At 44.0% G+C, this 14,696-nt stretch overlaps 1 long non-coding RNA gene across 1 annotated transcript; it reads left to right on the top strand.

Moving 5' to 3' along the window:
• Positions 1-496: 496 nt before the first annotated feature.
• On the top strand, positions 497-1,439 carry LOC131186284 (uncharacterized). Its single transcript, XR_009152334.1, has 3 exons — positions 497-549; positions 716-760; positions 1,388-1,439. It is a non-coding gene; the product is annotated as an uncharacterized LOC131186284 (long non-coding RNA).
• The last annotated feature ends 13,257 nt before the right edge of the window (positions 1,440-14,696 follow it).

A 14,696-nucleotide genomic window follows, 5' to 3' on the forward strand; every position in this document is an offset into this window, starting at 1 on the left:
CGCCACGTAACGGGCTGAGCTCCCATTACTTGTCTGCCAACCTAGCAGTTCAAAAGCAGGTAAAAAAATGCAAGTAGAAAAATAGGGACCACCTTTGGTGGGAAGGGAACAGCGTTTCCGTGCGCCTTTGGCATTGAGTCATGCCGGTCACATGACCACGGAGATGTCTTCGGACAGCGCTGGCTCTTTGGCTTTGAAACAGAGGCGAGCACCGCCCCCTAAAGTTGGGAATGATTAGCACATATGTGCAAGGAGAACCTTAACCTTTACCTTTAGGCCGTACCTGCAAAGGCATTTAACTCATTGTGATTAATTCAGGGAGCCTGTTGGTTCAGGCAAGACAAAACTATACTCAACTGCAAACGTATAAATTTTTCAACCTTACTTATTTAGATTGCTTGTCTCCTTTATTGATTTGACACAGTTGACCTTGTCCAATGCCAGTTGTGGCTTTTGTGTGATCCCTTTTTTCCTCTCTTCCCCCCTCCCCACCAGGGAGCAAGTGGATCTTTTGGTTTACGAGGGGCACATGGACCAGCAGGCCCAAAGGTATGCATTGAAATCTACAGAGAAAACAGAAATAATTTCAAGACGGGAACTTTCTAGATTCCAAGTGTTCCATTGCAACCTTGTTGGAAGCACCACGAAAGAACAAGTTATTCCCGTATTCTGGGCAGGGGCTCTTTCTAATCCTTTTCTCTTTCTCCAATCCAAGGGGGTGACTGGGATTCCAGGATCTCAAGGACTGCCTGGGAACCAAGTAAGTTACTGGGTTTCTACAGATGATCAGTTGGATGACACCTTTCCTAGAAAATAAGAAAAAACAGTTGTAGGCTCTCCAAACCTTCCAGAGATAACTGAGGATCCAGCTATGGCCAGGGATGGGCTGCTGGGGGTTCGTGGGATTCGGGAGAACATCTAGCTAAGATTCTGTGCAGTTCGGAGAACCCCCAAATCCCACTCCTGGCTGGCCCCTCCCTCCCCTCCCCTCCCTCCCCTCCAAGGAGTCCCCACGCAGCCTGTTTTGGATGCAGGTAACTAAGTGGAGGCCCAGGGAGGGCAAAAAACGGACCTACCGGAAGTTCAGGAAGGCTGGAAACAGCCCCATTTCAGGTCTCCAGAAGGCCTCCGGAGCCTGGGGAGGTCGTTTTTGCCCTCCTAGAGGCTCAAGGAAAGCCTCCGGAACCAGGGGAGGGCAAAAACATCCCCCCCCACTGTGGTGCAGGAGGCCAACTAGGGCACACCCACCATGGCCACGCCCACTCAGAAACCGAGCAGAGAACCCCTGGCTAAAAATTTTGAAGCCCACCCCTGGTTCGACTGGATCAGTGTCTTTTCTTCTTCATAGCCTTCGTCCTTTCTTTTTTTTCCTCTCTACCTTTTTTAGGGCGGCCGAGGCTTAAAAGGTGCCAAAGGAGATGCTGGAAGCAAAGGTGAACAGGTAAGAGTTATCATGCCATGTATCAGAGATGATAGCAGGCATCCCAGTGTCAGTTTTCACTCTTAAAATCTCTTTCAAGCAGCAAGAAATTCCAGACATAGGATGGGATTGAAAAATTTCAGCCACCGGTTCGCTGCCCGGTTGCTGGGTGGGCGTGGCCATGGGGGCATAGCTTACACTGCCTCCTGCACCATTGCTGGAGCCTGGGAAAGCCATTTCCCCCCTCCCCAGGCTCCAGAGGCTTTCCTGGAGCTTTCAGGAGGGTGGAAACGGCCTTTCCCGGGCACCGGAGGCCTTCCAGGGGCCAGAAACAGGCCCGTTTCCGGACTTCTGGTACTTCCGGTAGGCCTGTTTTCCCCCTTCCCCATGACATGCCATGCCGTGTACTTACCTGGCATCCAAAATGGGCCACGTGGGGACTCCTGGGAGGGGAGGGTCAGGTTAATTAAAATTAACATCCGGTTCACCCGAACCGGCTGAATCCCACCCCTGGATCTACAAGACCTATTTTCTTCTTTAGAGAAGACAAAGTCTGCAGGTATCAAAGACCACAGTCGGAAGATCAGCCGGTTCCACTTTCTTTTACAGGGTGCCCTTGGTCTCCAAGGGATAAGAGGACCGCCAGGTTTTCATGGACCTTCTGGTTTCCAAGGTTTTCCAGGCCATAAAGGACTACCTGGTTTTCCCGGATCTTCAGTAAGGCCGGTTTGTTTGTTTGTTTTTCCAAATTTAAGAATTAGTTGACTCTTCATTCTGAAGTTTCAAGAGGGGAGTTTAGCGTAAGTAAACTGGGGGGTCCCTGAGAAGCAGTAGAATGAGACCTTGGATGATCCTTTATTAGAGTTTACAAATCGCATTTACACATTTGCATTTTACAAATTTGCCAGGATTTACAAAATTGCTGTATTATTTCAGGTTTCCTGTTTGGAAACATTTAAGATGAAATCTTTTATCTCTTCAGGGAGAAGAAGGTCTAATTGGTTTCTCTGGTCAGAATGGCACCAAAGGAGTTAAGGTTGTCTTGTTTTTTTGTTTTTTTAAAAAAAATAAATTTTATTAAATATACAATTTAAAAACATTAGACATGGTGCGACGTGTCTGGTACATAACTTTTCTAACGCTTTTTCTTTCATGTAAATTACAATATAACATCATCCATATTTCATATATACTTTTTGTACATTCAATCACACTCCAGTTACATACGTATTCCCTTCGTATCTATTCAAATCTTGTTTACTCCTATCCAATATTTCTTATATTATTTTTTTCTCCCCTTTTCTTCTCTTTGTTTCTAATTCTCTAGCCCTGCATTCCTCCTTTTCTCTAGCCATTTATAAAATATCTTCCAGGTTACATAGAATTCCGATTCATCTTTATCTTCGAGCTCCGTTATTAACCTGTCCATTTCTGCACCGGTCAATATTTCGTGGATTATTTCTGCCTCCTGTGGGTTCTCTCTGCATTTCCAATTTTGTGCGAATATCAAGGGTTGCCTTGTTCTTTTCATCTCATTTGGGGACCCCAAAATGCTGGTGAATCCTTAACGGCATCTCCCCTGAAAGCAACCTTTGGAAGGGGCCACCAATTCAAGTATACTGAGGAGGCCAGTGGCTGTTAAGAATGCAATACAAAACTAATTTTGCTTTTGTTTTCTCTCTCTCTCTCTAAACTGCAGGGCAATAAAGGGCCGGATGGCATCCGTGGAAGGTCAGGACCACAAGGTAGCAAAGTAAGGATGATGGGTGATACTTAGGTCCTTGAATTTGGTTCGGGAGTCTTGGGTTCAAAACTGCTTGTCAGCCAAGGTAGAACAGGACTACGAAACCAACACCTTGTAAGCAGCGGTGGGCTTCAAAAAAGTTAGCAAGGGGTTCTCTGCCTGGTTGCTGGGTGGGCGTGGCCTAGCCGGCCTCCTGCACCACGGGGGAGGAGGACGTTTTTGACCTCCCCGGGCTCTGGAGGCTTTCCTTAAGACTCCGGGAGGGTGAAAAGAGGCCCTCTGGAGTCCAGAAATAGGCCCATTTCTGCCCTTCCTGAACTCCTGGTAGGCCTGTTTTTCACCCTCCCTGAGCCTCCGTGTGAACCGTGCACTTACCTACATCCAAAACGGGCCGCGTGGGGAATCCTGGGAAGGGAGGGGAGGGTGGGTTGGGCCAGCCAGGAGTGGGATTTGAGGGTTCTCCAAACTGCACAGAATCTTATCTAGAGGTTCTCCCGAACCCCTTGAGCCCCCAGCAGCCCACCCCTGCATGTAAATCAGTGTTACTTTTATGGCAAAGCTACAATAATAGAATCTTCGGAGTCTGAATGCACCTCTCTTCTCCCTTCCTTCATCTTTGTGTGAAACTAGGGAAGGGCTTGTCTGAGACATTCCTTCACGTTACAGTTTTGCCCTGAACTCAGGTTCCTTTTATCTAACCAATACTTTGGTCATGACTTTTCCTCTTGTCCCTCAAGGTCATTCCGGCTATGGCTGTGGGACCGCCTTAAAACTTTGTTTGACCAACTCCCAGCCTGACTTACGTGTCAGTCTCCAATAAGTACATCCGATCAGGAAATCAACTCCATTCTTTCAATAGTCACCTGCTTGAGCAGAGGGACTCTTACAGCTTCTATTCTATTCTATTCTATTCTATTCTATTCTATTCTATTCTATTCTATTCTATTCTATTCTATTCTATTCTATTCTATTCTATTCTATTCTATTCTATTCTACTCTCTACCCTACCCTACCCTACCCTACCCTACCCTACCCTACCCTACCCTACCCTACCCTTCCCTTCTATATTCTATTTCTATTTCTATTATTTCTATTTCTATTTCTATTTCTATTTCTATTTCTAATTCTATTCTATTCTATTCTGTTCTGTTCTGTTCTATTCTATTCTATTCTATTCTATTCTATTCTATTCTATTCTATTCTATTCTATTCTATTCAATTCTCTACCCTACCCTTCCCTTCCCTTCCCTTCTATATTCTATATTCTATTATTTCTAATTCTAATTCTAATTCTAATTCTAATTCTGTTCTGTTCTGTTCTGTTCTATTCTATTCTCTATTATATTCTGAATGTTACCTTGTTGGTCACAATATAAAAAATGTTTCAACCCTTGTGCCTAGATAACGGTTCTTGTCTACCACTCATGACCAGCGACTGAACTCTTTCCAAAAGCTAGGATGCTATGGGACAATTACAGCAGCTAAACTCCTAGCAGAGAAGGGAAGGTTGATAATCAAACTAGAAACACTAGTTTCCTACCCTGTTTAGGCTAGCTAGTTACCCACAAAGGAAACAAGCATGGCTTGTAGAGAGGGAGAAGTGAGAGGCAACACTCATAGTAACTGCTAAACTGGTTTCTCTTTAGGGCAGGATGGGTCAGCGTGGGCTTGTTGGACTTCCCGGATCTCCAGTAAGTCTGAAGATTCCCTCCTCTTTCTAATGTACTATAGACAACCTTGTGTTTTCTCAGCCACTGGATTTCTTGGTGGTCCCCTTTTCCACAAGATACCCAGAATTCGACAATTCTCCATGCTGTAAAAGAGAGTTGTGTAGAGGAGACAGTTAGCTGACGTTGTACTCCACGCTCTGGAAGGCCTTCAAGCCAACTTCAGATGTGTGTGGGCTGGCTTGCTGGGTTGAGGGAATGACACACGGGGTGTGTTATTCAAGGCGCCGTTGGCTCTTAAACAGAACGTTCCAGAGGTCAAGCTTGGCACTGGACGTGTGTCTCAGGAGCTGGGTAGATGCCTAGACATGAACAGGGGAAGAGAAAAAAAATAGATTATTTTTAATGAAATCCGTAAGTTTTGCCATCTGACTCATCCCACATTTAACCATATCATTCCTTATCCTCTATCATCTTTTCAAAGTGGTTGGCCAAAAATTGTTTTTGCTTTGGCGATAGGTTAAGGGACGTCGCCCGTTTTTCTAACTGGACACATAATTGAATTAATTACACCTCCTAGAATAGAATAGAATAGAATAGAATAGAATAGAATAGAATTTTATTGGCCAAGTGTGATTGGACACACGAGGAATTTGTCTTGGTGCATATGCTCTCAGTGTACATAAAAGAAAAGATACGTTCATCAAGGTACAACATTTACAACACAATTGATGGTCAATATATCAATATAAATCATAAGGATTGCTAGCAACAAGTTATAGTCATACAGTCATAAGTGGAAAGAGATTGGTGATGGGAACTATGAGACGATTAATAGTAGTGCAGATTCAGTAAATAGTCTGACAGTGTTGATGGAATTATTTGTTTAGCAGAGTGATGGCCTTCGGGAAAAAACTGTTCTTGTGTCTAGTTGTTCTGGTGTGCAGTGCTCTATAGCAGAGTGATGCTAATTAAGGACACGTGGATTAATCTTTGGCAAAAATGAGCCAAAAAAAAGTGCCTTGTATTATTGGCTACCACGTTGGCTGCAGTGTTGGGGTAGCTCACATCATACATTTTTTTTTCTTAATGTAAAGTCTGTTCAAAGTATGCATTAGGGGAAGAGAAATATGTATTTAATAGCAGCTTTTAAAGGAGGCTGAGTCACCGCTTAAAAAGTTTATTTAAAGACGTTCGTGTTTTTAGAACAACCATATGAGCCAATCCTGCGAAGATACCACGAAAATATTGTACTGTTGTATCCAGAGATGGTACTCAGCTAGTTCAGACCGGTTCGGTTGAACCGGTAACAGCAGCATAATGCCATTCTATTTAGCCACATTTTTGAGGCCGGGTGCGTGCATGGAAGGCACATCGGGCCTCTTGTGGCTCAACAGGCTAATGCAGTCTGTTATTAACACAGCTGCCTGCAATTACTGCAGGTTCGAGTCCCACCAGGCCCAAGGTTGACTCAGCCTTCCATCCTTTATAAGGTACGTAAAATGGTGGATATTTTTCGGTTTGTGCAGAAACACAAACACAACATCAAGACAGCATTCTGCACAAACCGAAAAATATCCACCATCCTAAGAAACCCCAAAGACAAAATTGAGTTAGAAAATCAAGGAGTATATGAAATCCCATGCACCACCTGCCCCACCACATACATCGGACAAACCAACAGAAGAATAAGTGCACGCATTGAAGAACACAAGAACTCAGTCAAAAAAGAGGAACCAACTTCTTCCCTGGTCCAACACTTTAAAGTCACAGGACATGATATTGACTTTAAAAAGACCAGAACTATCGCCAAAACTGAACACTTTAACAACAGAATAATTAGAGAAGCCATTGAGATAGAAAAACGGCCACACAGCATGAACAGACGAGATGATACCTCCCGCCTACCAGCCATTTGGAAACCCGCCCTTATTAACAAACGAGTCCCTAACACGAGGAATGACACCAGACCCACACTCACGAGGTCCACACAGGATGTCACCACCGCACATCCACCCAGAAAGCAGACCCAAACCCACACTGATCATGAAGCACGACCAAGGACCAGAAGCCAGACCGCAGCTGCAACATTAGCCATTTCAAACCCCTCCAATCCATACATGCAGCAGACTGACACCCACTATGAAGATGTAGCACCACCACAAAGCCAAACAACAGCTATGCAGCTCACCAGCTCAAATCCCCCTGCAACACAGACTAAATTGAGCACAACCAAGCCCCCACCCAAACAGGACACACCCCCAGCCAATCAGAGCACAAAAAAACCTCCATCCAATCAGAGCACAGCCAAGCTCCCACCCAATCAGTTCAAACCCCCACTAGCAGTTAAAAGGAAGAAACAGCTGCGATCACACATTGCTCCCAGAAGCACGAAGCTGAAGCCTGAAGATGACGAATGAGACTTCGTCGAAACGTTGCCAAGACATTTCCAATATGCTTATTCCTCCTAATATTTACTCATATATACGTTTATACACTATATAATCTTTTTTGTATGATACTTATATATATTGCTGTGACAAAATAAATAAATAAATAAATTGTGATCGTAAGTCAAGGACCATCTGTATTTGTACCCTGAGCCCTGTGGAATATTGAAGGAGACCCTGGAGAATTCCTAACAGTTCTTTGTTCTTCTTCTTTTTCCCTTCTCTCCAACTTCCTGCTAGGGCTTACGAGGTGCTCCAGGAATCGTCGGTGCAGAAGGAAAAGCTGGTAGACAGGTTTCCATTCTACGTTATTTCTCTCCTTCTTGGGTTTCGGAAGCCCAGTTTCTTGTTCCGCAAAGCAAGATTGGGACACCAAGACAACAAGACTTGAGTCTAGTTATGGATGCTAAATGACATGGCATCAGGGATGGGCTGCTGGGGGTTCGAGAGAACCTCTTGCTAAGATTCTGTGCAGTTCAAAGAACTCCCAAATCCCACTCCTGGCTGGCCCTGCCCACCCCTCCCCTCCCAGGAGTCCTCACGTTTCCCATTTTGGATGCAGGTAAGTGCAGGGCACGCACGGAGGCTCGGGGAGGGTGAAAAATGGGCCTACTGGAAGTTTGGGATTTCCGGCCTCCAGAGGGCCTCCAGAGCCTGGGGAGGCTGTTTTCACCGTCCCGGAGGCTTGAGGAAAGCCTCCGGAGCCTGGGGAGGGCAAAAATGCCCCCTCCCCTGCCGAGGTTAAGAAGGCCGACTTGGCCACGCCCACCCAGCAACGGGGCAGAGAACTCCTTGCTAAAAAATTCTGAAGCCCACCCCTGCACGTCACCTGTGTTCCTCGGTCCCTTTTAATCAGCAAGCTCGACTGATAGGTTCCCATCTCACAATATGTGGTAAGATACTTCACCCTGAGGTGGATGATTAAGAAAAAGAAGACCCGGTCCTTAGTATTATAGAATAGAATAGAATAGAATTTTTTATTGGCCAAGTGTGATTGGACACACAAGGAATTTGTCTTGGTGCATATGCTCTCAGTGTACATAAAAGAAAAAATACCTTCATCAAGGTACAACATTTACAACACAAATGATGGTCAATATATCAATATAAATCATAAGGATTACCAGCCACAAAATTACAGTCATACAGTCATAAGTGGAAAGAGATTGGTGATGGGAACGATGAGAAGATTAATACTTAATACTTAATAATTAATAAATAATATTTGAATCCTTCATTTCCGCAGGGTCTCGCTGGGAACGTGGGAAATCCTGGTCCAGTTGGTTTGGCGGTGAGTGGAAGCATTAAAAAAAAAAACAGTTTGTAAAGAGGCATGCATGAATTTAAACACTCGGTTTCTCATCACTGATGGGCATTAAAGATGCAGGAAGGAAAACCTGTCTATGGAGATTCTCAATCATCCAGCTCGTGCTTTGGTCCCAAAAGTGGTTTTTCTGAAAGGCAACTGGACTTTTTTTTTTTTTAATTTGCATTTATATCCCGCCCTTCTCCGGAGACTCAGGGCGGCTTACACTATGTTAGCAATAGTCTTCATCCTATTTGTATATTTATATACAAAGTCAACTTATTGCCCCCAACAATCTGGGTCCTCATTTTACCTATCTTATAAAGGATGGAAGGCTGAGTCAACCTTGGGCCTGGTGGGACTCGAACCTGCAGTAATTGCAGGCAGCTGTGTTAATAACAGACTGTCTTACCAGTCTGAGCCACAGAGGCCCTTTCTTGATGTCTATGGAGATTCTCAGTCCTCCAGGTCGTGGTTGTCTCAAAGGTGCTTTTTCAGGAGGCAACTGGACTTTCTGGTTTTTGAAGATGTTGAAGATGTTTCGCTTCTCATTCGAGAAGCTTCTTCAGCTCTGGCTGGATGGTGGCGAATGGAAGGATTGATACTCCTTGCAGACAGCTGGTCATCTGCATTCTTTAAGAGACCCATTGAAGCCACTTGGAGGTTTATCTGTGTCCTCAGGGTCACAGGACTACAGGAACCATGAATACCATTCAGGTGACCTTGAGGACACAGTCAAACCCGCAAGTGGCCTCAATGACCCTCTAGAAGGATGCAAATGACCAGCTGTCTGCAAGGAATAGGATAGGATAGGATAGGATAGGATAGGATAGGATAGGATAGGATAGAATAGAATAGAATAGGATAGAATAGAATAGAATAGAATAGAATAGAATTCTTTATTGGCCACGTGTGATTGGACACACAAGGAATTTGTCTTGGTGCATATGCTCTCAGTCTACATAAATATAAATCCTTCCGTTCCCCACCATCCAGTCAGAGCTGAAGAAGCTTCTCGGATGAGAAGCGAAACATCTTCGAAGAAAAACCAGAAAATTCGGTTGCTTCTTGGGAAGAAAAAAAAAGCACCTTTGTAGACTTTCTTGATTTTTTTCCCTTTCGCTTCTCATCCAAGAAAGTGCTTTGATTGGAGTTGCAACCTTGTTTTGTCTCTCTTCTGCAGGGTCCTCTTGGTTTACAAGGTGCCCAAGGATATAATGGTCCTCCAGGATCAATTGTAAGTAGAATCTGGTGTCTTTCACTCATGTCATGAGTAAGGGCTGGGAGTTAAGTACTAAGAACTAGGTATAGCCAGTCTAAACGAAAAGCAGGAGCGCCATGGTAGCAGTCTTCCAATATTTGAAGGGCTATCACACAGTGACCAGTGGTTGGGTTCAGCCAGTTTGCACCACTTCAGGAGAACCAGTTGTTAACTTTCTGAGCAGTTTGGTGAACTGGCGGTTGGAAGAAATCATTAGGGCAGAGAACCGGTTGTTAAATTATTTGAATCCCACCACTGGGGTTGACCTATTTTCCAAAGCCCCTGAAGGCAGCACAAATGGCTATCCAGTGGAAGATCATGAAAGAGCGATCCAACCTAGTATGAAGGAGAAATTTCCTGACCGTGGGGAAACATTTTTGCCTCCAGAAGTTGTGGGTGCTCCATCAATGGAGGTTTTTAAGAAGAGATTGGAAAGCCATTTATCCAGAATGAGATAGGTGTCAGCCTCCACTCCAATCCTCACATCCTTTCGTACATTTTATATTCAGTAGTTAGATTGCAATGGGGTTTTATGTGTAATGTAAAATAGCTCATGGACTTAAGATGTATTACTATCCTATTCATGTTAAGTGGAGAGGGCCCTTTAAGAGTGTTGTCTGACATGAGATCAAGGGGACGGGAGATTGCGGGTTTGTAATCAGCAAGAATGTTAGAGCCCGGGTTTTCCAACGGACACTGCATTCCTGAGATGATTAACAGCCAGAGACCTGCGGAAGAAGATTACCGAGGTGGGGGGGGGAGAAGGAGCTGGCTTTGGACCAGACCTGCCTGACCTCTTGGGGAAGGAGGGACTAACGAGGGGATATGGAATGTTAGCCATATTTTGTCTCAGATCCAACTTTACCCGGCTGTAGTCAAGATGTATTTAGTAAAAGTACTTTTCTTCATTTCCAAATGAGGTCAAGGTGTTTTCTTTCCTAAATATAATCAGAGACAGCCTGACAATAGGGTCCCCTGCTTGAGAAGGAGGTTGGATTAGAAGACCTCCAAGATCCCTTCCCGAATATCGTATGTTCTGTGTTCTGGAAACTAGCTGTTCATTCGTTCTCCAACTTAACGTTACGCTTTGCGGAATCTTCGTGTAAATGGCTTCTTTTTCCTCTGATAGGGTTGCCCAGGAAAACCAGGGGAAAATGGCAATCCAGGTTTCCCAGGACTGATGGTAAAAAGCCATGTTTGAGATCTATTTATTCCATGGACGGTTACTAGAGAATGGGTGGCTACCTTCACACGTAATGCTTAGTCAGCTTAGAAACTCAATTTGGTCTCATGTTGCATATGCAAAAAAATACTCCACCGAGTTAAGCTAATTTATGGTCATCATCATTATCTTTTAATGACTCCATAATCCCTTGCGAGGTGGAGTCTGGGCAACTGAATGGAGCTAGCAGAGTGGCCGGGTGCCCTTCCTGTCGCCAATGAGGAGTTTTGTTCAGCAGATATATTCTATATTAAAGAAGTTTTTAATTTTTTTTAAACAAACAATACATCCTTAACCATTCAGTGTTTCATCTGAGTACATATTTTGTGTCTTCTACTCCCTCCTCCATCATTTTCATATTATATTTCTATCATACCTTATTTTTTCATTTAGATTGTTACATCATTCTTCCCAAATTTCTTATGTTTATATTAATTCAATTATCTAAATTTTTATATCTCTTATCTAACCATTGATATAATTGCCCCCATACTTTAAATACTCCAATCCTTCCTTTTCTTTAATTACCTGTGTTAATCTATTCATTTCTGCACATTCCAATGTTTTCTTAATTACTTCTCCCTCTAAGGGAGTTTTCTCCGCTTTGCAATTTTGCGCAAATACAATTCTCGCTGCAGTTACAAAATGTGTAATCAAATAAGTATTCTCTTTACTATATTTCTCTGGTAAGATACCCAATAGGAACAGTTCAGGTTTTAAATCAATACGTTGTTGTATCATTTCCTCTAGCCATGTCCTAATTTTAATCCAGTAATTCCCTACTTCTGAACACGTCCAGCACATATGATAATACGATCCTGGAATCTGATGGCATTTCCAGCCTTTAGCCGATTTATCTTTAAACATTTTTCAGAAGCCGTGTGCCATCTATAGAACAATTTGTATTGGTTTTCTTTATATGCTGTGGACATGATTAATTTATAATTTCTTTCCCATATTTGCTGCCATTTGTCTAACTCAGGGGTAGTCAACCTTTTTATACCTACTTTTGTATCTCTGTTAGTAGTAAAATTTTCTAACAGTAGTGGCCACGTAAAATTTTCTTACCAGTTCCACAATAATGTGCCGTGTATCGTCGTCTGCGCATGCCTCTCGCACATCGTGGATTGGGTTTGGGGGAGGCGGGCACCGGCTACTAGCTCTGCTTTGTTACAGCTGGGTGGTGTGGAGGGAGATGCGCGAGCTATTCTGGGACGAGGCTCTTTTGTTTGCGGTCGCACTATAGCGCCATTTAGTTTCACTTACGTAACACGAACTAAACTTATGCGCAGGCGATACAAATAGTATATTTGCAGAAATTTAAATTGTCCCGGGGGATTTTATGAAAACCTAATGAAAATGTTTTTAAATAATGCTATAAATTTTTTTTTAAAAAGTCAATTAAATTTAAAAAAAAGGAAAGTGCTTCAGTATCGGACAAAACCCCTACCGCCCACCATGAAAGCTGGAAAGCCCACTAGTGGGCGGTAGGGACCAGGTTGACTACCACTGGTCTAACTCAATTGTATATCCAAAATTCTTAGCCCATGCAATTATTGTTTCTTTTACCTGTTCTTCTTCTATCTTAATACTCAATAAGTAATTGTATAGTTTTTAAATCAGTTTTTCATCTGTTCCCGTATCTCATCCAGCTCTGTCATTTCCAAGCAAAAACTATATAGTTTAGCATCTTTTTAGCAGATTATATTCTCAGTGTGCCCAGAGAGAGAAATATCTGCCTCTACCTAGGATCGAACTCACGATTTAACTCATAATTAGAGTGAAGCTAATTTATGGTGCAAAAGTGAAAATAGTTCATTAGGTCCGTAAGTGGGCGGTGTATAAACCAAACCATTGTTTATCTGTGCATTTTGTCGGCAGGGCATTCCTGGAAAACCTGGCCCAGTCGGGCCACAAGGAGCTGTTGGCAGCAACGTAAGTGAGGAATTTGCTGCCGTGTGGAAGGAACTTGAGGGACACCTGATTTGGGAAGAGCTGGGTGATCCCACAAGATCTCGCCATTTCCCTCGGCAGTTCTTCTCAAAGGCAGTAGTGATGATATGAAGATTAGGAATAAATAACCTGGCATCTTCCAGATGTTCTCCTCCATATTTCTTTGATCAGAGCTTGTGGAGACATTAGGTTGTAGAAGCAGAGAACAACTCAAGCTGCTTCCCTTGACACTGATAAAACCCTCCATTCAGGGGTGAAATCCTACCGGTTCGGACCGGTTTGGGAGAACCGCTAGGGATTAAGGGCATCAGTTCGCCAAACTGGTAGTAATTGTCCCTTCTGGGCCCCACCCACACCCGGCCAGTTGCCACTCACTATTCCGGCTGCTCGGTATTCCACAGAATTCAATGTTAAATGCAGCAGAGGAATGCTAACTTTTCTCCCTCCATTCACAACGGAGCCTGTCCCTTTAAGGTAGTCCCCAGGAGGGAGGGGGCTGGGAGGGAACCATAAAGGGAGCAGAAGCTCCGTTCTGAATGGAGGAAGAAAAGTTAGCATGCTCTCTGCCACAGAATTCAATGTTAAATGCAGCAGAGAGAATGCTAACTTTTCTCCCTCCATTCACAACGGAGCCTGTCCCTTTAAGGTAGTCCCCAGGAGGGAAGGGGAGGGGGGGAGCAGCTGGAATGGAGCCGTTTTTGTGAAAGGCAGGAAAATGGGGAAGGGGATTTTCCTGCCTGGTCATCCCTTCCCTTCCTCAATCTCACCACAGACTGAGGGAAGGATGGTAGGCAGGAATCTCCCCCTCCCCATTTTCCTGCCATTCGTGACAAGGAGTGGCTGGGAGGGGAGGGATCGGTGAGGAGCCCCTCGATGGGAGTGATGTTGTGTTGGCCATACCCACCCAGTCACATGGCCTCCCCCCCCCGCAACAAGCCACGCCCACAGAAACGGTAGGGGAAATATTTTTTTTTTAATTTCACCTCACCTCTATTCTAGGGGTGTCCAGGATCAATTGGAGACAGAGGCCAACCAGGACTTGAGGGCAGAAAGGTAAGGAGTCTCACCTAGTTCTGGCCGTTCCTTCTGTGAGAGATATCTTGGAGTCTTAGTGGACAACCAGTTAAATATGAGCCAACAGTGTGCGGCGGCAGCCCAAAAAAGCCAAGGCAATCCTAAATTGCATTAACAGAAGGATTCAATCAAGATCATGGGAGATAGTAATACCACACCTAGTGGTAGTGAGACCACACCTAGAATACTGCATCCAGTTTTGGGTACCACAATTATAAAAAAAGATGTTGAGACTTTGGGAAAAGTGCAGAGAAGAGCAAACTTAAGATGATTAAAGACAAAAGCGTATGAAGAACAGTTGCAGGATTGGGGTTTGGGGTAGTCTTGAGAAAAGAAGGACTAGGGGGTGACATGATAGCATCTTCCAGTATTTGAGGGGCTGCCCCAAAGAGGAGGGGGTCAATTTATTTTCCAAAGCATCAGAAAGCAAGACCAGAAACAATAGATGGAAACTACTCAAGGAGAGAAACAACCTGGAACTAGGGAGAAACTTTATAACAGTGAGGACAATTAACCAGTGGAACAGCTTGCCTCCAGAAGTTGTGGGTGCTCCATCACTGGAGATTTTTAAGAAGAGATTAGACGGTCATTTGTCTGAA

Source organism: Ahaetulla prasina, chromosome 16 (assembly GCF_028640845.1).
Source record: "Ahaetulla prasina isolate Xishuangbanna chromosome 16, ASM2864084v1, whole genome shotgun sequence".
NCBI classification, from domain to species: domain Eukaryota; kingdom Metazoa; phylum Chordata; class Lepidosauria; order Squamata; family Colubridae; genus Ahaetulla; species Ahaetulla prasina.